Consider the following 23017-nt stretch of genomic DNA (forward strand, 5'->3'; position numbering starts at 1 on the left):
TGGCTATTATAAATAAGGCTGCTTGTCTCAGTCCTTCTTAGGAAAAAAAAAGAAAGAAAAAGAAACAAATGTGTATTCATCATATATTACTAACAAATTTTGTAAAGAGCTGCAATAATATTTTTCAAAATAAATAAATTAAGTAAAAAAAGAAAGAAATCAAAAAAAAGAAAAAAAAAAGAATCTTAAGGGCATTTCCTCAGCTGAGGCTCCTTCATCTCTGAGGGCTACACTTGTGTCAGTGTGACCTTGTTCATATTCATGTGTATTGGTGTTTTTCTTCTTCAGATCGTATTTAGGCAGAAATTTCGTGAGACTTAGGGCTATAGCTTCTGACATTGCTAGAAGATACAGTCTCACAGACAATTACCTTATCCTCTGTTTCTTACAATCTTTCCACCCCTCTTCTGCAATGTTCCCTGAGCACTGGGTGTGGGAATGTTTTGTAGCCATATCCATTGAAGTGGGCTACACAACTCTACGTCTTATTAGTTGTGGAGGTCTCCTACAGGAGATGGGACTAATGCACGTACTGTTAATAAGTCCAATAATGTGAGGCTACATAGGCCATGGCCTATGGAAAAGCATACTAAGTTATGTTGTTAAATGAATATAGCACAAAATTGAATGCTAATGATATATTATCAAAACTATATATTGGTGAACAGCTGAACCCTCATCAGAAAAGTTTCTTTTACAGTAGATGGGAAATAACGCAGAGACCCACATTAGCACAAAAGGAAAAAACTTGAGTAGGACACTTAGGACTTTTTCCTTGTACTTTTCCACCACCTCTTTCTAACCACTCACCCACAATGATCCTTGATCCCTTATCCCTGATGCCTGGGATAAGTGAGTGCGGTGCAGAGGTTCAATTTAAGGGTAAGCATTCCAGTCCCTTACTCTCTGTGCCTAGAACAATTGTAGGCCACTGTGAAAAGCACCATCTAGTCAAAGTACAAAATTCTCTGATAGTGTTGCATTAATCTGTGGGTATAATGGTAAGTCAATGGAATTCTGTTTAGTCCATTCTATATTTCACACAATAATAGTACTAGGCTATCCTCCATGTTATATGATCTGTGTAGCTATGGTTTCTTGTTATGGTATCAGACACCAGTTTCATCTTATGGAGATGGATTTGTATAATTATTTTTAATACAATTATTCATCTATTTTTATATATAAATTGTTTGTTATAAATTCATGCATGTAAATAGTACTATGCCTTCAATTTTTTTGCTTACATTCTGTATCAAGAGGAAATCGTGATTTATTATAATAATAGCAATAAAAGTAATAACAAATCTCAGAGCACAAAATAACTTCAGAAGTAAACAATATCAAACTTAAAAAATTTCTATTTTCTTGAATTATTAAATTATTTCAAGATTAACATCTATGAATATGATAAAGCATACTAAAATTAAAATTATTTTAATTTCAATCAAAAGTTGAAAGTAATAAAGAAATTTGCTGATGATATTTACCTTAAATACAACAGAGTTTGAATGAATTCATGCCTTTGTTCGAGGTGGTGGCCAGCAATTTAAAATGTACACTGTAGTGTCTAGCTGAGGATTTATGTAGCTGTAGTAGAACACATGTCAGCTGAATTAATGAAGTGATTGTGGAAGCAATGAACCTCATTTTCACTAAACTGGATTTGACGAATTGCATGACATTCTGCCCAGTAAACTTGAGATTTATAATGCTTACCACTATAAACAATAATGAAACAGCAGAGAAATTCAATATTTGACATTTTTATTTGTATATTTTACTTTCCCTTTTACTAATCAATGCTTAATTCAGGAATATATTTCATGCTTTCTTATTCCTTTAGTTGTAATGTTTTATACAATATTCTCTCAATGAAGAAAATGTTCACAGTGCATAAAGGCTTACACCTCCCATTGAGGTTGAAAATGGCTGTGGGAAAGCTCTTCTAAACGTATGCAAAAGCCAATAATTAAATTGCATATTAAATAAAATACAGTTTGATACCTCATCTTTGGAATCAGAATTTCTATCTATTGGTTTAATTAGAATACAGCATTTGACTTGTTTAATGAGATATGAGGGCAAATTGTATTTACTGTAGCTCCGCGTGGGTCTAACAAGAATGTTTAACACCTATAGGAAATGAATATTTATCATGTATGTAAATACATATCAAATGATTCTTACATACATTACTGGTGGCATTTGTTCGTAACTGGAGGTTATGTATGAAATAACATCTTAAGACTCTTGAAAAGTGCATTATGAGATAAAAATTGTATCTTCAGGCCTTTTACTCCAGTCTGGATGCTCATTTCAGATGCTGCATTTCAAACTCTACTTTGGTTGCTATGCCCTTCCACTATTTTAACTGTTACTACAATATTCCCTACACTATCCCTGAAACTCTACAGCTGAGGTTTTCTCTTTGAAGAATGTATAAAAATACATTTAAAAGAAAGATTATTGTATTTTGCCTCTGAAATGTGAGTGTCACTGTTTAATGTAACTTAACCTGCAAAGACAGTTTCAAAGTTGCAGGCAAAGCTATCTGCAGAAAGCAGTCTTGGTATAATTGATTTAAATGTTATGCACTACTTCATTGTAGTTTAGATAAAATGTTTTGAATCTTCTCTAAAATTATGGTTACCTGCTGAGGGAAGGTTAAGTTTCAAAATCAAAGCCATTGATCTCAAATTCAGAGAAATGCCTTTTATTTTTAAAGATGGGAAAGCGAGCACTGGACAGTTCAGGGAATGATGCTTGGCAAATGTGACAGAACCAAAGTAAATTGTGTGATGCAGCAGGCATTTACTGGAAGAAGCTGGTAGGAATTGGCTACACTAGGCAATAACAGAAAGTCAATGGAAAATGAGAAACTGACATTCATTTAAAGGTCTTAGGTACTGTGCTAAGCAGTTCGATTTTATTGGGTAAGCAATATGATGGTGGAGGAAAGTGACTGTACCTGTGGTGAGAATTGGGGAAGAGGTTTTGAGCTTGAGTCACTCAGTAGATTATGATGGTTGTCCAGTAAAAAGCTGAGAAGATTCACCATCTTCCTAGAAACGCATGAGTTGGTGTACATCTCTCTTCGATCAATGGGCTGCAATAGAGCATTATTCAAAGTTCATGCTTACTATATTTTAAAGGTTTTGAAAATTACATAGTGACAAAATTTATTGAGCACGGTTAATTTCCCAACCAAGCACAGGTCCCATCTGACTCTTCAAAATGTTCAAAGTCATACGTTGTAGATTTCAATTCCAACCCTGTTCTTTCTATGATTGTTTCCTACAATATATAAATCCCTTCATCATCTATCTCTGCACATAAAATGTTTAATCCCACTCTTTATTTCACCTTAGTCAATTGAATATCAAAGAGTGTTACTTTAGTGCTTCCTCTCTTTTTGAGATTATAATGCCATTATGACATTTTCCATTCTGCATTCCCTATTCTGCACCTCCTATATACCCCTCATTCGTCTCCTTAATATCCATGAAATAATTTAATATATGTTTTACTGATTGTAGTTATTTGTGTATATTTCACAGTATACAATATAATTTCTTCAATTCATATATTGTTACACACATTTTATATTACTACTGTCCATTTAGCATTAGACAACCAGTCAATATGCTTTCTTTTGGGAAATACTGTTTCTTCACACTCAGCATTCCTTAGTTGCATATGGTCTCTGCCTTACTCATTTTGGTATGCCAATTTTTGTCATAGTTCAGTTTGTATTTAGACAGTGTTGTTGGTGAGACTTCATGAATATATCTTTTGATATTGCTAGGATGCTATATCTGCCAGCAAACTCCCTGATACTCTGGCTTACAATTTTTCTGCTGCCTCTTTTACATTGTTTCCTGCACCATGGGTACTGAAGTGTTTTTATATGTTTCCATGTTGACTAGGTTCTTCAATTGCATTTTTTTTAGTTTTCTTTAAAGTCACTATCTGTTGCAAAGGTAAATTTTCTCAATAATATTACATATATGTTTTTATGTGAGTTTAACACCAATAATTTAAAATATACATAAAATGTTTGATGTAGGTTTCCCTGAAAGATCCATGGCATAACTAGAACTGGAGGATTGGCTGCATTTCCAGTACCAGGATCCTTTCCCTCTTGTCGAAAGGATTCACAGTTCCAGTAGAGGGCTCTTAGTTATGACCATGGTATGTATGACGCCATGACACTCTTAAGGTTCTCATTCCATGCTCATTGTTGTGGTTTATAAGTGTCTTAGCTACATAGGCCTCTTGATTGCTTCCTTCCTTTCAATGTATCTTCTTGTACAAGTGAAATTAGTTTTTATGGAGGAGATACTGAGGTCAGGTCCAGCTCAGGAAGCTCTGGTCACTACATTTGAGGGTCATGATGTCTTCAGCAATTGACTTAACTTCCAATATTGTAGTGGGCACAACCAGTAGCTACATTCTAAAACATTTTTAGTCTCTTGGGTAAAAATAGCAAAGAAGGTCATAAAAGACTTCCCATGTCTTCTTTAATTATTATATATATTTTTCATTTAAATAAAATTATATTTCTTTACACACTTTTTTTCCTCCAGGACTTCCCACATACCCTTCCAGAACTTCTTCCATGGCTCCAACTATTATGTTGATATTCTCTTTTGTCTTGATTATTATTGCTCTATATTTTTATATGTACTATATAAGCATAACATGTATATACAATGTGTGTATATTTCATGTATATATGTGTCTTAGGATTTTCTATTGCTATAAAGAGACACCATGATTTTCACAACTGTGATAAAGAAAAATATTTTATTAAGACTGCCTACAGTATCAAGAGCTTATTCCTTTATCATCATTATGGCAGGAAACATGGCTGCATATAGGCAGGCATGGATCTTAAGAAGAAGCTGAAAATCCTGTTAGGATCTCAAGGCAGTAAAAATAGAAAATCCCCACACTGGGCCTGACTTGAACATCTGAAAACTCAAAGGACACACTTCTTTCAATAAGACCACCCCTATTCTAACAATGAAACATCTCCTAATAGTGTCTAGAAAACTGTGGGAACATTTTCTTTCAAACAACCACAATACTATGTGTGTGTGTGTGTGTGTGTGTGTGTGTGTGTGTGCATATCTGTTTTTGTTGTTTGTATATGCATGATTTCAAGTCTGAATACTCTGATTAAGCCACCAATAAATGGGTTCATCTCAGAGAGACACTAATTCTCCTTATAGCTGTCATTAGGTTTTCTTTTTTTCTTTGTCTATGATTGGGACCCTGTAAAAACTCTCCCTTTCTTTGCTAACATGTCCTTTGATATTACCGTTGTTTCCAATCTTAGCAATGCAACTCTTGTATTGGAGAGATTGCTTCATAGCCAACTTACAGTGATTCCCACAATAACATAGATAATCAATAGCATCTTTTGTTGAATCTCAGACATTTACGGTGGGTCACGATTGTTGAGGACATCAGACAAAAAGGACATAGGATGAAAATGATTAATTTAACATAAATTACACAAGTAACCAAAAACAAAAAAAGGAAAAGAAAAGAAAAGAAAATGAGACCATTCCACCCATGATCTAGCCTAGCAATATACACACAGAAGTGCATTATGCAATCCTCAGGTGTTGGGTGAGGGTGATAACCACCAATGGTATAAGTGGACATAAGACTCTCCCACCAAGATCAATGCTGAGCATCGAAAACCTAAGTAGATTCCTTTGCTAATGAAGTCATGGGCACTGCAAAAATTTCTATTACAGCCACTTTGCTAGAGCAGCATAATTTCTAACTTTATTATTGTGTCTTTTTCCATGGCATTCCCTCGGACAGGTACAAGGTGACATTCTTTTGGTATCTTCATTTGCATTTCCCTGATGGTTAGCCATGCTGAGCATTTTGCCCACTCTCATGTTGACCACTGTGTCATTTTGCTTCTGAAAAAATTCTTATTTAGCTTCTTGAACACTTTTAAACTGGATTATGTAAGTGCTAATGAGTTGTTTGAGTTCCTTATATATTTAAAATATTGGCTTCAATTCTTGTTTCTAAACATTTCTGCACTGTATAAGTTTATCTTTAATCTGTATTGGTGATTTTCTACCTACATAGAAATATTTTAGTGGGGAATAATCAAATCCCATGTATCTGTCTCCTGCTGTTTTTGCTTTTTCTTCTATTGTCACATTAAAAAATTACTCGGATTATTGCCACTAAGTTTTAAAAAAAGTATTATTTTTTAGAGTTTTTATAGGTTTGGATTTTTTTTTAGGTTTACATCTTATATCTAAATTTTCAATCAAATTTGGTTTCATGTTGGCCATCATAAATAAGTGTCTAATTTTGCTTTCTACATATAAATATTCTACTTTTCTCAACACTACATGGAATTTGCTCTTCTTTAGTGCTTTTGGTAAATTCATTGATCACAATAAGCAGACTAGTGCCTGGAGAGTCTTCTTTGTTCCATTTCTGTCTGTGTGTTGCGATGCTGTGTTGGTGTGAAGCTATCTGATCATAACATTTTTGTCAGAGAGTTCAGATTAGTCCTGTGTAGTTACCTCCTTCACTCTTTTCTATCTATATTGCTTTGGATTTCTAGAGATGCTGTATCATTTACAAATCCAGGAGCCGTCTTTTCTACTGCTTCTCTGAGGAAAGTCACTAATGTGTGCACATCACCTCACTGCATGTTTTATTTTTTTTTTCTTTTTCCTTTTTAATCCTTTATTTTTTAATTTATTAATTGGTTAAAATTTCAGGCATGTCATACTAAAATTACAATTAATTATTTTAAAAAAGGATTCATTTGAAGCAGTGGATAGAAAGTTTCCATGTATAATCCTAGCTACTTGTGACTTTGAGGCTGAAGACTGCATTTTCAAGACCAAATTGGGCTTCATAACAAGTCCAATGATAGACTTGAAAATTTATTCAGATTATGTCACAAAAATGCTAGGGAGTTTGCTTAATAGTAAGGTACTTGCCTAGTATGTATAAGGTACAATGTTGAAAGAGTTTGTGCATGCACACACATACATGCACACACACACACACACAGACACACACACTGGAGCATATGCATGCACACATACAAAACTTACATGCTTTGTTTTTCCATACTAGCTACCCTGAGACATTCCCATCTTGAATTTAGGAGATTCATTTGTTCTTGCACTTCAGTTTCTTCATCTTCTGATAATTTTCCTTTTCCAACTAGTTGACTTCCTAACTGTAGAACATTACCAACAAGTCCTTGATGAGATGTCAGATCCATCATGAACCCCTCATGAGCATGAAACTGTTCTTTTACTTCCTCAACTTCATTAGAAATCTCTCCTTGTGCTCGAAATGTGTCCTCTGCAGAAAGAAGCCACGAGAGAACTTCTTCTAAAGCAGTTTGGTACCTATCCAGGTTTACTTCGGTCTCCATCAGTGAACTGCCAAATGACTTGTCCCCAGAAGCTTCCACTTGCTGTGAAGGACGGGGGCTCTGTGTGGAATCAGAGGTGGCGACATAAGCAGCCTGTGTGAAGGCACAGCTCTTGAATCGAGGCCTAGGAGATGAAGTTTGCTCATAGCCCTGTGCTAGACTGACTGTGATCTGTTGAGAATAATGCATCTGGTGGTGTAACTGAAAATGTTCCTCTCTGCTCACTTTTGATGGCCTGGGCAACATTTCCACTTCCTGAATGGCTTGTTGAGGCAAAACTTGAAAGAGTGATGTGACGTACATTAAGATGGACTTCTTATCTGGATAAGTGGTAGCAACATCTTCCGGATCGAGAACTTTTTCTACGCCTAAGTGACATTTGGCAATGTTGAAGGCATGTTCCAGTCTTTCTATGGCGGACCCCTGGGAGACCACACTGTTCCAGTCAAACAGGTCCGGCCTTTATTTGTCCATCAGAAACAGGAATTGACAGGAAGTGACGTCGGGAGGGACTCTCACTGCATGTTTTAAAGCATTTGACATTAGAGCATAGATCTTCCTGTCTATGAGCACTGGTTTTCTCCCTACCTTCTAAATCTTCTGTTACTGTTTTCTTTGCTCATTTTGCTTTGTTGCATTTTTGATGCCATTTCTATCTCTTACTCAGTTAAATTTGCTCAACAATGTTGTATTCTTTTTGGTAGTTTCAGATACAGGATTCTCCTCATGATACCTTTTTGTGCAGTTCAATCATATGACAAATTCAATATTGGTCATATACGTGGATTTCTGTAAGGTGAAACTATCTTTTTTTTTTTAAATTGGATATTGTCTGCATTTACATTTAAGATGGTATCCCTTTCCCACAATCCCATCTACCCTCCTATTACCTCTATGAAGGTGCTCACTCTCCCAACCATGCTTTCCCACTTCTGTAGGGTGGCATTCACCAACACTGGGAAAATGAACCTTTGCTAGACCAGAGGCCTCTCCTCCCACTGATGTCAGAAAATGCTATCCTCTGCTGCAGAGGATACCTCAGGCCATAGATCTTTCTATGTGTGCTCATTGACTGGTGTTTTAGTCCCTGGGAGCTGTGGTGGGTTTGTATAGTTGATGATTTTGTTCTTCCCATGGGGTTGCAGACCCTTTCAGCTCCTTCAGTTCTTGCTCTAGCTCCTTCACTGAGGTTCTTGTGTACAATCTCATGGTTAGCTGCAAGCATCCTCTTCTGTATCAATATGGCTCTGGTAAAGCCTCTGAGGAGGCATCCATATCAGGTTCTTGCCTGTAAGCACTGCTTGGTATCAGCAATAGTGCTTGGGTCTATTGGGTGCATATGGGGTGGATACCCAAGTGAGGCAGTCTTTGAATGATCTTTTCTTCAATCCCTGCTCCTCTATTTGTCCCTTTGTTTCCCCACCATAAGCGTTTTGTTCTTCTTTCTTTCTTTCTTTCTTTTTTCTTTCTTTCTTTCTTTCTATTTATTTATTTATTTATTTATTTTATTTATTTATATTTTTACAACTTTATTTAAAAAACAGAGATACATATACATATTATTCAAAGCATTTAGCATAAATGTATATGGATATATTTTTCACAGTACTTGATTATTTTAAAGGTTTGATAGTATGCATTGAAATCTTACTATTTACAAAGATTATAAAGTATATGTAAAACAAAATGTAACATGGAAATAGTCAAAGTTTTTCATATGTAAAGATTAAACATAATGATTTTTAACTACCAAAAATTGCCACAGGATATATTCTTAGCTCTTGAGTTATTAATGGTTTAAGTTCTAGGTGTACCCCACTCTGAGAGGGTACTATATGCTTATTACTATTATTATTATTATTATTATTGTTGTTGTTGTTGTTGTTGTTGTTCTTGTTGTTCTTGTTGTTCTTGTTGTTCTTGCTGTTCTTGTTCTTGTTGTTGGTGTTGCTATTATTATTTTTCTAAGAAGGACTGAGGCTTACACTTTTTGGCCATTTTTTTTTTTTTTTTTTTTTTTTTTGAGCTTCATATAGTGTGTGAGTTGTTTCTTGGGTATTCAGAGCTCTCTGGGACTAGTATCCAATTATCAGTGACTGCATATTGTGTCTGTTCTTTTGTGACTGGGTTACCTCACTCAGGATAATATTCTCTAGATACATCCATTTTCCTAGGGACTTTAATAAACTCATTGTTTCTAATAGCTGAGTAGTACTGCATCGTGTAACTATACCACAATTTCTGTATTCATTCATCTACTGAAGGACATCTGGGTATTTTCCAGCTTCTGGCTATTATTAATAAGGCTACAATGAACATGGTGGAGCATGTGTCCTTATTGTATGTTGGAGCATCTTTGGGGTATATGCCCAGAAGTGGTATAACTGCATCATCAGGTAGTACTATGTCCAATTTTCTGAGAAACCACCAGACTAATTTCCAGAGTAGTTGTACCAGCTTACGACCCTACCAGCAGGGGAGGAGTGTTCCTTTTTCTCCACATCCTTGCCAGCATGTGCTGTCGTCTGAGATGTTATCTTACCTATTTTGACTGGTGTGAGGTGGAATCTCAGGGTTGTTTTGATTTATATTTCCCTGATGACTAGGGTTGTCGAGCATTTCCTTAGCTGCTTCTCAGCCATTCAATATTCCTCAATTGAGAGGTCTTTGTTTAGCTCTGTATCCCAGTTTTTAGTAGGATTGTTTGAGTCTCTGGAGCCTAACTTCTTGAGTTCGTTGTTTATAGTAGACATTAGACCACTATCAGAGGTGGGATTGGTAGACTGAGGCATCCACTTAATGGCCTTCCTTCTCATTGAGCTTCATAAGTTCTGTGGATGGTTCCTTGGGAATCCCAAGCTTTTTGGGCTAGTATCCACTTATAAGCAAGTACATACTATTTGCTTTTGCCAATATGCTTTTGAGGGGGAAGATCTAGGCTTCTCTTTGCCAATATGTCCTATAATTAGGAAAACTACAAGTCTTTCTTTTGTTCTCTTACCTTTGGTCAATTGCTTGTTAATTGTAGAAATCCTTCTTGGGATTCTAACAATGTCAAAAGATCAAGTAATGTGTTGAAATGATATATTTTAAATACATTAATAAAATAAATATATAAGATTCTATTATTCACATAGGAGAAATATGCTGCCCTAAATTAACAACAATTCATCTGGAAAATCAGGAATGCTTTTTGTGTGTGTGTGTGTGTGCGATTGAATTAAACATGATTGCTGAGGCCGACCATTTGCAAATGTTAGAACTAGGTGCTAGCATTTATCGTAGTAGTATTTGCCATTTTATTTTAATAGAAACTAAACAGACAATACACATCAGCAAATAGCTTTTAGATCTCATTAAATAGCTTCTTTATTCCCAAATGCATAGTGTGCAGACACTATCATCCAAATGTGATGGCTTTCAGTGAATGGGAAGTATTACAAGGCTGCTTAGTTGTTTTCTTGATTTTTTTCTTTCGCTGAGTAGAGAAGAAAGATATACATCGGCAGATGAGCTCTTTCCACTCAATATATATTTTACATATTTCATCATCAGCAATTTTCTAAGCATGAGATAGAACTTGTCAAATTATTTTTAAAAATAAAACTAAACATAGGGCTTTCTTAACATTGATTAATGGGGTTATCTTAAATCTAAAGGCAAAGAAAGTCATTTAGGATCCTCCTAGAAGCACAAAAATGTCAAAGTTTGCTGGGTTTGTTTGCTCTGCAGAGCAGACAGTCACAATCAAAGAATGGGTGTAGTAATAATAATAGTAATAATAATCATAATAGGCACCAATGCTACATTATCCTGAAAATGCCTTCTCTTCAACAATTCATGTTTGTAGGAGTAATTGTACACATTTCCTCATATGTAAAGTACACATTTCCTCATATGTAAAGCACCAGCAGGTGGACAGACTTTATAGAAGTCACCTCAAGAATAAAACAGAACTACTTCAAATAACATACATTAAGGGACTACAGCAAATGCATTCAAGGTTTATAATTGTTAGTTAATTTCACAATAGTGAACACCCCCTACAAAGCTTGCCCACAAAACACATTAAGAAACTATTGTTAACTAGACTACTGTTCTCACACTCTCTGATACCAAGGTCACACAGTTCTCTTAATGTGAAATTCGAGGATGATTCGTTAGAAATTTTACATACCTTTGGTGGGCCTGTGCCAAGGTGTGCCATTAAGAAAGTATGCCACACAATAGGTCAAGTGCAAGAGTTTTTTTGGGGGTAGCAGAGAGAGTGAAAGGCTACCTCTGAGTGTGAAGACTGGTAAATAGATGACAGACAGAAACAGGCGGAGAGAGGGGGAGAGACAGAGGTTGGGAGGTTCAGAGGGAAGCGGTGTGTTTGTGTGTGTGTGTGTGTGTGTGTGTGTGTGAGAGAGAGAGAGAGAGAGAGAGAGAGAGAGAGAGAGGAGAATCTAGGCAGGTTCAGACCATTTATGAGCTGCACAGGGCACACCTGCCAGCTATGACTGATTTGGTCAGCTGGAACTGCGAGGTCCCTTGGCAGGTCAGTGGAGATGTCTGACTGCTACCACATACTAGGCAAGAACTAGTGTACTGTGTTGCATTCCCAGACATAAATGAGTACATTTAGAAATGGGGAACAATATATTTAAAGTAAATAAAAAGCCACCTGTCATACAGGATAAGTTTGGTATTTGAGAATGTTTCTGTGAAAGAAACCCACTGATATACTGTGGAATTCTCATCATGGCTTTTCCTCAGCCTTCATTTCTTCCACAGATATATGCAGATAATGGGAAGTAGCCTTGTACACTTCCAAACTCAGCAAAAAAAAAAAAAAAAAAAAAAAAAAAAAAAAAGTAAAGTATTGAAATTGGATCATTCTTGACTGCCCACCCCCTGCCCTGAGCCTTGGAAGCATGCAAAGTTAATGTTCCATTAGCCCTAAATATTTATGCAGCAAATGGAGACAGATAATTCATGGGAAAGTTTAGTGAATGAATGGCAACATTGTGCATCCTTAGTGGAAGAACTCTAAGATTAAAAGAGGTCAAAGAGTTGACATTTTTAAAAACAAACTAAAAACAGGGTCTACATACATCTCCTCAGTGCTCTGCTACCATGTGCTTCCAAACTCTCTAAATGTGTAACTCAGAAAAAAATGGAATATATGCCTATAATACACATTTTTAATATGTTTGAATAACAAGAAACTTCTCTTTCTATGTGAGATAATATTTTATCTTGTTCCTAAGTAAAACTGGTAATGAATTCTTTCAACCAACAATTATATATATACATATATATATATACATATATATATCATAAAAGTTAAATAAGATCTGTTGTCATTACAAGTTAATAATAACTACTATTAATTATGATACAGATGGCAGAAGAAATGTGGTACAACATCTCTAAAATCAAACACAGAAAGAGAACAAGTTAATATTGAAATTAAGCTAATTTGGAAGTTAAAACGTTTCCTGCATTATATCCCTAGTCAGGACCATAAACTGAAGAATTTTATAGTTACTTTAGGATGTTATATGACATGCAATCACAATTTTGTTTATAACAATATTTTATTGGTGAATCATGGAAAATAAAAATCTTCCAAGGAATAGAGAAGAAAATTTGATTTGGCAAATTTACTAAATGAAGCTGTTAGACGTCAGTATCAAACTCAGAGAGAGTAGCACAAAAAATAAAACCCAATGGCAATTTCAATTATTAGCAAAGGTCTGTGGAGGTGTTCAGTGTGTTAAATGCTTGCTTGTCATGTAATCATGAGGAACAATGTGAAGCTGGAGGTCCTAAAATACATCTTTAATGTCAGCTCTCATGTGATGAGAAGAGAAGCCCTACAAACTTAGCTGCCAACCAGCTGGCCATAAGCAGGAGCAAAGAGGAAGAAAGGCAATCTCAAATTAGTAAGGGAATGAACACTAATACTCAGGTGAATTGTGGCACACATTAGCCTGTGCTTGAACTGTACACATGAATATACACATACTAAACATCTAAACCACAAGCCAGATAAAAAGTAAAATTGTTGGCATGAAGCAATAATTCTCAATAAAAACAATTGAACTATGTGTTATACACTATTATATATGTATAATAATCCATATATATATATGTATATATACATACATATATGTATATATGTGTGTACAAATATACATGTATATGTATATACAAATATATATATATATGTATATATAAATATATATATACAAACATACACATACATACATATATATGGATTATTCTTGGATGAAATAATTTTGAACATTACATATTAATGTTCAAAATATAATTATTCCAAGAAGAATGGAAATTGCTATCTTTGTTTGAAAAGGGGGTAAAAATATTGTTGGAATTAGAGAGGATGGAGGACAATAGGAAAACATGGCCCACTGAAAACACTAAGCAGGGCTCATACAGGCTCACAAAGACTGCTAGGAGGCAGCCTGCATCGGTCTGCATCTGGTCTTCTGCACATGTTATGGCTATTAGCATGGTGTTTTTGTAGGACTTTAACAACAGGAGAGGTGCTTCTATGACTCCTTTGCCTGCCCTTAGGACTCTTTTCCTCTTTTGCTATTGGGCTGCCTTGTTCAGCTTCAATAGAGGGCTTGTCTTGAAGTATTGTATCCTGTTTTGTCCCCTTTGGTTGTTGACTCTTGGAAGCGTGCTGTTTTCTGAAGAGAAAATATAGGGGGAGTGGATCTGGAGGTGATAGGGTGCTATGGGGAACTGGGAAGTGTGGAAGGGGGGAAACTGTGATCTGGGTGTATTGTATGAGCAAAAAAATATCAACTTTCAATAATAAAAAACTGAAATGTTGGCTCTAAAAAAAGATACACATTCACAGGAAAGAATGTGAGACGTAATGGGCCATGGTTGTGAACAAAAGGATATGATTGCTCTGCTGTTATCCTGACATTAGTATGTGTTCTGGAAATCAAATGACAAAAACGGTTGAAAATATTCTATACAGCAGCAGAGCTAAGATGTTTTTTTTTCTTTTTCTTTCCTTTCTTTTCTTTTCTTTTCCTTTCTTTTCTTTTTAATTTGTTCTTCCTTTCTTTCTTTCTTTTTATTCCTTAATCTTTTTTTTTTTTGACAGTCCAGTCTTTATAGCACTTCTGGTCGACCCTCTGAATATTCTAAGTCCCATATCTCCTCCTCCTCTCCAAGAGGATGTACTCACCCCCAACTCACAAGACCTCTCCACTTCCTGGGATTTCAAGTTTCTTGAGGGTTAAGTGCATCTTCTCTCACTGAAACCTGTCAGTCCTCTGTTGTATATGTGTTGGGGGCCACAAATCAGCTAGTGTATGCTGCCTTGTTGGTGGCTCAGCAGTTTTCTTATAAGCAAATGAGAGTAGGTATTCACCAAGTTTGCATTTTCATTTGATCTACAAGCACTCCCTAAACAGTAAACAGGTTTTTTGATAGTCTTCTATGAGGAACTAACAATGCCTCACCATTTGAAAGAGAGGAAATTACAGCTGTAGATGGACTTCCTTCCCAGACACTCTCCATAATTTCAGAGGAGCAAAGTATTCAGGTACCTAGTTCTCCATAGCCTTTCTCCCTGTGCTTTTTTCTGGAAGACTGTTTTTACAGCTTGCACTCCTTTGCTTTTGTCCATAGTGGAGTCTCTGCAAATTTAAACACTGTAGTATTGGCTTTTACTCTCACTATTCTTAGTGATTTTGCAAGTTGTATATAATAAAACAGAAACTGGTTATATACATCTGCCATTAATTTTCAATCCATAAACCAGTGAATCCAGAAAATTATAATATAAAAATATATTTCATTATTTACCCTGATATTCATTCCTTACAAGAATACTGCTGTATAGTTCCTAAAATTTGCAAAAATATGTATCAGAAACACATAGATGATATTTCTAGCCATTACCTAGAAAGCAGGGTTCCTATTTTCCTCCCCAGCTATTAGCACATATTAAAGTAATTTCAATTTATTAATTAGATTATGTAAAGTCAGATGCTAAGGGAAATTAGACCATGCAGAACATGGATGTTAAATTATAATCATAGAGAGTACTATGCATTAATAAAAGCCATGCTTGCTTTCTAGAATAACACCATTTTTGAAAACCAGTCATGTGATATTCTAAATCTGTTAACTGATGTAATCAAGATTCAAGCCATAATACAGGTTTTTTTGTGTTTGGAAATTTAATTGTATGTGCATGCATGTTCCTGCAGTGCATGCACACACATGTACATTTTGAAGCTAGAGTGTATCTCTGGATATCATTCCCCTGGTACCATTAACTTTTCATTGTTTGCTCGTTGGAAAAAGAATCATCTAATAGCATGAAGCTATCTGAGTAGTCTAAGCTGGCTGGAGAGCCTCAGGGTTCTACTGAGTCTGGCTCTACCTGTCTTTACTCACCCTTGCAACACCAAGCACATACTATACATCAGCTATTGTCTGTGTGTTTCTGGGATCAAACTCAGTTCCTCATGATTTACATCACAAAACTTTACCTAGTCAAATCCCAACCGGTATTGACTTTTCTTTTCTTTCTTTCTTTTTTTAAATTAAATAACAAAATAAATAAGTCCTCTAATAATAATAGAATCTGTGCTTTACATGAATTTTATTTTTAATCAAGTTAATAGTTCATTGAATAGTAATGGTATAAACAGGTATGGTCACACATTAATATGCTGTAATTGTCTACCTATACATTATCTGAAGAAAGAAATCATGGAGGCAATGTTTATTTTAAAAATGACAAAATTTAAAATTGTCCTGTACAAAACCATTGATGTTTAATGTTTTTACCTGATATTTCAATATGCACTTTTAAAAATCTAGTATATCTGGTATAAGACATGTCTAAAAATTTTTAACTTTAAAATGCTTTGAGAATGTCTATTTTTATCAATTATTTAACAATAATCAAGAAATCAAAAACATATATGTCAATATCCCAAGTGAGGGTTCATATGTCATATATATATATATGTGTGTGTGTATATATATTTGCTGCTTCAAAAAGTGTTAAAATAAACCATGACTCATCAAAAAATTATGCCTGCGAGTTCACCAATATAAACTTTAGGACTTAATATTATATTTTCTTAATCAAAATTATTTTCTCATTATTTTATTCCATATAAACTCATCTATCTAGTAGAGGAATTGTCTTAGTTACTTTTCTCTTTCAAAAAAAAATGGGGCAACTTATAAAGGAGAGCATTTAATTCATGACCATTTAGGAGACAGTATCTCAGCAGGCAGGCAGGCATAGGGCTATAGCTGAGATCTTCTGTGTTAAGATAACTATGAGGCACAGAGAAATTGCACTAGCAGAAGAACAAGGTGTAGAATTTGAAATTTCAATAATTCACCTCTTCGTGACATAAGTCCAACAACACCATGCCTTCTAATGCTTTGAAATATGTTCCACTAATTGGGAACCATATGTTCAAGTACATGAACTTACAGAAACCATTCTCATGCATGTCCCCCCATTCTCTGTCCCCCATAAAATTGTGGACTTAAAATAATGCAAATAAGATTTAGTCTTCAGTTGCAGGACATTTGATTACATTGTGACCCCAGAGAAGTTGTTATTTACAGGGGGACACTTTGTTTATAGTTGTGGAGAGGTTATTCTAGGTCTTTTGTTATTCCAGATGAAATAGCACATTACTCTTTCCAATTCTATGAAGAATTGGGTTGAAATTTTAATGGGGATTGCATGTTGATCTTTCAATCCATGATATGTCCATTGATGAGAGTGGGGTGTTGAGGTCTCCCACTATTATTGTGTGGGGTGCAATGAATTTTTTGAGCTTTAGTAGGGTCTCTTTTATGAATATGGGTGCTCTTGTATTTCGAGCATATATGTTAAGGATTGAGAGTTCCTTCTGACAAATTTTCCCTGTAATGAGTAAAAAGTGTCCTTCCTTATCCTTTCTAAAACTTTTGGTTGAAAATCTACTTTATTCCATATTAGAATGTCTACTCCAGTCTGTTTCTTGGGGCAATTTTCTTGGAAGTTTTTTCCCCAAACTTTTACTCTGAGATAGTGTCTGCCTTTGGTCTCTGAGACGAGTTTCTTGTATGCAGCAAAATGCTGGATTCTGTTTATGTATCCAGTCTTATAGCTATGTCTTTTTATTGGGGGAATTGAGTCCATTTATTTTAACAGATATCAAGGAATAGTAGTTGCTGTTTCCTGCTATTTTTGCTTTTAGAGGTAGAATTGTGCCTGTGTGTCTTTCTTCTTTTGGTTTTCTTGCTTAGGTATTTTCTTGGTTTTACTAGGATGTAGTTCCCCTCCTTGTTTTGCGTTTTCCACCTATAATTCATTGTAGGTCAGATATTATGTAAATTTAGTTTTTGTCCTGGAATATCTTGGTTCTCCATTTATGGTGATAGAGGGTTTTGCTGGGTATAGCAGCTTGGGCTGACACTTGTGCTCTCTTAGGGTCTGCATGATGTCTGTCCAGGATCTTCTAGCTTTCATAGTCTCTGTTAAGAAATCAGGTGTGATTCTGATTGGTCTGCCTTTATATGTTACATGACCATTTTCCCTTATTTTTTTAGTATTATTTCTATGCTTTGGGCACTTGGCATTTTGACTACTATGTGTCAGGAAGAATTTTTTTTTCTGGTCCACTCTATTTGGAGTTCTGAAGGCTTCTTTTATGCTCATGGTCATCTCATTCTTAAGGGTAGGGAAGTTTTCTTCTACAATTTTGTTGAAGATATTTACTGTGCCTCTTAGTTTATATTCTTTGCCCTCTTCTATTCCTATTATCCTTAGTTTTGGTCTTCTCATTGTGTCCTGCATCTCCTGGACATTTTGAGTTAGGAGCTTTTGGGCTTTTGCATCTTCTTTGACTGTTTTGTCTATGTTTTCATTGTTGTCCTTGGCACCCTCTCCCTGCCCCCGATATTCTCTTCCATCTCTTGTAGTCTGTTGGGGATGCTTGCATCTGTGACTCCTGCTTTCTTCTTTAGGTTTTCTACCTCCCAGATTGTCTCTTTTATTGTTTCCATTTCCATTTTAAGTCATTCTTTAACTCCTTCATCTCTTTGGTTCTGTTTTCCTCTAGTTCTTTGATTTCCTTGAATGTTTTCCTTGTTTCCTCTTTAAAACCTTCTATTTCTTTATGCTTTTCCTCCCGTTCTTGTTTAAAGTTTTCCATCATCATTCTGAGGTATGATTTCAGGTCAGATTCTTCTTTTTCTGGAGTGTTTGGCATTCCTCTGTTTGCTGTGTAAGGAGAACCAGGTTCTGATGTTGCCAGAGTGTCTTGGTTTTCCTGGGGTAAGTTCTGTCGCTTTCTCTTGCCATCTTGTTGTCTGTGATTATACATGGTCTGTTGTCAGTGATTGGTCCCAGTCTCTCCCCTATACCTGGTCTGTGTCCCTGGATCTCTGCTGTTCCCGGCGGCGGATTGCCTGAGTGTCCATACTGCATCCCCAGCCCACCTGGTAGAAATAAAGTCCTTCATAGGAACAGAGTTCCTGCTCCTCTGAACCAATTAGGGTGCTCATCTTTCTGTGAGCCAGGCCTAGCCCTCTCTGAGCCCTGGCTACTCGAAGTGCAGTCTCACCAGGTCTGTGTCCTTGGATCTCCACTGTTCCTGGTGGCAAATGGCCTGAGTCTTTGATCTGCAAGCAAGGGCCTTCGGAGTGGAAACCAGGTTTCTAAGGCAGAGTTTCTGCTCCCCTGAACCAATCGGAGGTCTGCCCTTTTTGCAAGCTCAGCCCATACCTCTCTGTGCCATGGCTACTGTCAGCACAATTTCACCAGGCCTGCGTCCTTGGATCTCCAATGTTCCCAGTGGCAAATGGCCTGAACTTTAGGTCGCCAACTATTTCTTTACTTATTACTGTCATATACCAAAAATTCTTTAATGAGGAAATTAGGCATAGCATAGACTTAAATCAATTTTGGTAGTTTGAGGGTTTTTTATTGTTCATTTTTGTTATATAATGTGATGAATATGAACATGGAATACTTAGCATATCTCATATTAGAAAATAATCTCACCTAGGCATATAATCAGAGTAGAAACAAGAATGATGTTGTTCAATGTGTATGTGAGTCACTCACTGAGAAATACATCCTTTATTTGCCACTGTGCCAGGTTCATAAGATCAGTGCTGAGTCAAACACACTCTCAGAACTTATCTTTTTTTGATAGATTGAATTAACAACAATACGGTTGTAAAGTACGTAAAGGAGATAAAATGAGATATTAAATAATATATTGCAAATATCCTGAGACTTGCAGAAAAATAAATTAGCTTTCATTGTACTAGCAATTTTTTTATCCAAGATGAAATGATGTCCATAATATTTACAAAAGGCAGCAAAACCCTTGTGATCAAATGTTAAATACAGCCTAGAACACACACAAGCTTCAGATTCCTTCAATGTAAACTTATGTTTCTATTTGAGACTAGGCTGCGTAATTGTCTAAATCATCAGGTTTCTTTCACTCTTTACACATCTTCAATTAAAATTGTCATGAGAATTTTCCAGATTTTTTTTTTTTTTGGTTTATAAAACCAAATGTGTTTTAAGATGAATTATTGGTCATCTCTTACAAATGTGGATGAAAAATATATTTACTTAGACAATTAATATTTTAAACAGTACTGTGTGAAGAGACTTGTAGAAATTATTTCCCTCAGGTTTGCAAATGAAAAGATATAAATAGATATGCATGTAATTAAGGAGCTACAATTATTCTTTTAGACAGTGTCTTATTCTAAAGCTCTGGCTTTCATGGCACTCAGTAGGAAAATCAGGCTGGCCTTCTCACAGAGATCTGCCAGCACGTACCTCCCCAGTGCTGAGATTAAAGATGTGAGCCCCTATCTTCATCTTGTAGTCATTGTTTAGCATCAGTCTTTACTATCATCATAGACTTTGTGGAACTAGACTGTCACGGTCTTATTCCTAGATTTTTCTAAGAACGCTTGGGCTATTTTATGCAAATGAAAATTTGAAGTAATAATATATTTTGATGTTTAAATTAGTAAATAAATACATAATAAAAAATTTCATAAAAGATTGAATTACATAAACACAGAACAATATCTGGTGGTTTAATAAACTTATTGAGGAATGGAACGATGTATATAGACTATGTACCTCACAAACATCCAAAGGACAATGAGCCTTTCCAAGAGTATGGCTCCCTTATATCTGAACCTCCAACTTTGTTAGAGATGAGACATCAGGAATTTTTGCTGCTTTAGAGTAATCCAAACTTCCCTATTCTTTTGACTACATACTTTGAGTGATTTAGAAGAAATCTCAGCATTATTTTATCATCATGAGTTTAGAATCTACTGTTCGGTCATGTTTTGTAAAAGGATTCTCCAATTTTCAAGTCTATTTTAAAAGCATAATCATAAAGAGATGGCATTTACAGTACAATTTTATAAAGATATAGTCATGATTGATCATTTAGAGTGGTCATAATTTAAGACTCATTTAAACTGTAGAATTTTTGTAAAAGTTTTAAAGAAAATGTACAATTTTAGGAACATTTAATACATCAAAGTTATTTCTTAAATAATACATTGAATTTTGTCATGCCAAAAATGCAAGTAGATAATTCCCTACCAAAAGTAGCCTATGTACTGTCTGCTCCACAAATCAATGTCTTCGTGTGTGAAGGTAAATCATTGCACTCCACATTTCAACTCTGAATTGTGGAAATAAGACAATATATTCTTCTTAACTATAGCATTTTGTTTTATGAGTAAGAAATTAGCCTGTATGTATAAGACATGTAGACAGTTACATGATATGCAATAATAAGAACCACTCATGGCAAAAGAAACATTGTGTTTTGGAAAATAGGTTTTCAATTTTGATATCCCTGAGAAGGGTCAGTAAAAACACAGTAATACAGAGAAATGAATGTATATTTAAATGTAAGTTTTCAAATTCCATTAAAAAGTAGCCAGTTTGTTATTATTTTAGCTCAAGTAACTTCAGTAATGAAGATAAAAATGCAGATGTTATGGTAGAAAAGATAGGAAGCAGACCCTTGTGTATATTGAATACAGTATTAAAATTCTTGATGAACTTGCTTACAAGCAGGGAATAGTGTAACAGTGCACTAAATACTTATTTTTTGCTTAACTATACATGACCTAAAGGAATGAATAACCCAATACTTTGAAGCTGGCATTCTTGATTGCTAAAATCTCAGTGTATTTAGTACACTTCTTAAGTCATTTTGGGAGAGAAAATGTGACAGAGAGAAATTTTGAGTAAGGCCAATAATGTCAAATACCATAGACATTAGAATATTTAATGCTATGTTTATTTCTGAATTACATATAGTGATATTTAGAAATATCTAATCAAATTTAGTTGGTTGTGTGAGAATAATGAATCATATCACAACATTCTCAACATATTACGGGTTAAGGACTTATTGTAGATATAGTAATTTGAAGTCCCTCTCTAGGACAAACTAGCCACACTTTAATCAATATGCATGCATGAAGATGCTTTCTAAGTAAATCAATAGTCACACTATAGCACCATTAAATAGCAAATGTTTCTTGTCAATCATGTCTCATAAAGGTCATGTTTTCTTTGTCCAGAATATTTTTTTTCTATCCAAAGTATCAACTTGCTAAATGGCTATAGATGCCTGCAAATATTAGAAATCCGGGAAAAGTTCCCTTCAAAGAAGATTTTGGGGGGAGGATTTCTCTGAGTAACCCTGAAACTTATTCTGTAGACCCCATGCCTCTGCCTCCAGAGTGCTGGGATTAAAGGCATAAACCACCACCTCTAGCTCTATTTAAAATACGTTAAATACCACTTCCTCTACAATGTATTAACTGACCATTGTAACGTTCAGCTATCACTATGTCTCCAGAGCCCTATGTGCAGGATTTGTGTGCTAGTCAGATCAGGTTAGACTGGCCACCACAGAATCCATTTTTCTCCACACGGCGATTGCTTGTAATTTTCTATATGGTCTGTTTCCAAGAAAAACATTGTTCTTGAGGGTGAGAGCTACATGTATGTGTGAGCATCAGAATAAATATGTATAATACTTTAGGAACTACACTGATCTTATAAACAGCAGTTGAAGCTTATGCTGGTTAGTTTTATGTCAACATGTTACATGCTATATTTATCAGGGAGGGGGAAACCTCAGTTGAAAAACATGTCTCCATAAGATCATTCTGTAGGCTAGCATGTAGAGCATGTTTAAAATTATGTATTGATGTGAAAATGCCAAGTTCATTATGAACACACTCCTGGGCTAGAGTCTCTGGGCTTTATAAGAAAGTACATTGAACAGTTCATGTGGAGCAAGACAGTAAGCAGCAACCTTCCATGGTATCTCATCAGATCCTGCCTCCAGGTTCTTGGTGTGCTTCAGTTCCTGTCAGGAGTTTCTTCAATAATGACTGTAATGTAGAATTGTATATAAAATAAACCCTTTCCTTATTTCCAACTTGTTTTAGGCACCGTGTTTTATAAGAGCAACAGTAATCTTGACTAAGACACAGTTCTAAGAG

This window comes from Micromys minutus (genome assembly GCF_963924665.1).
Source record: "Micromys minutus genome assembly, chromosome: 5".
NCBI lineage: Eukaryota > Metazoa > Chordata > Mammalia > Rodentia > Muridae > Micromys > Micromys minutus.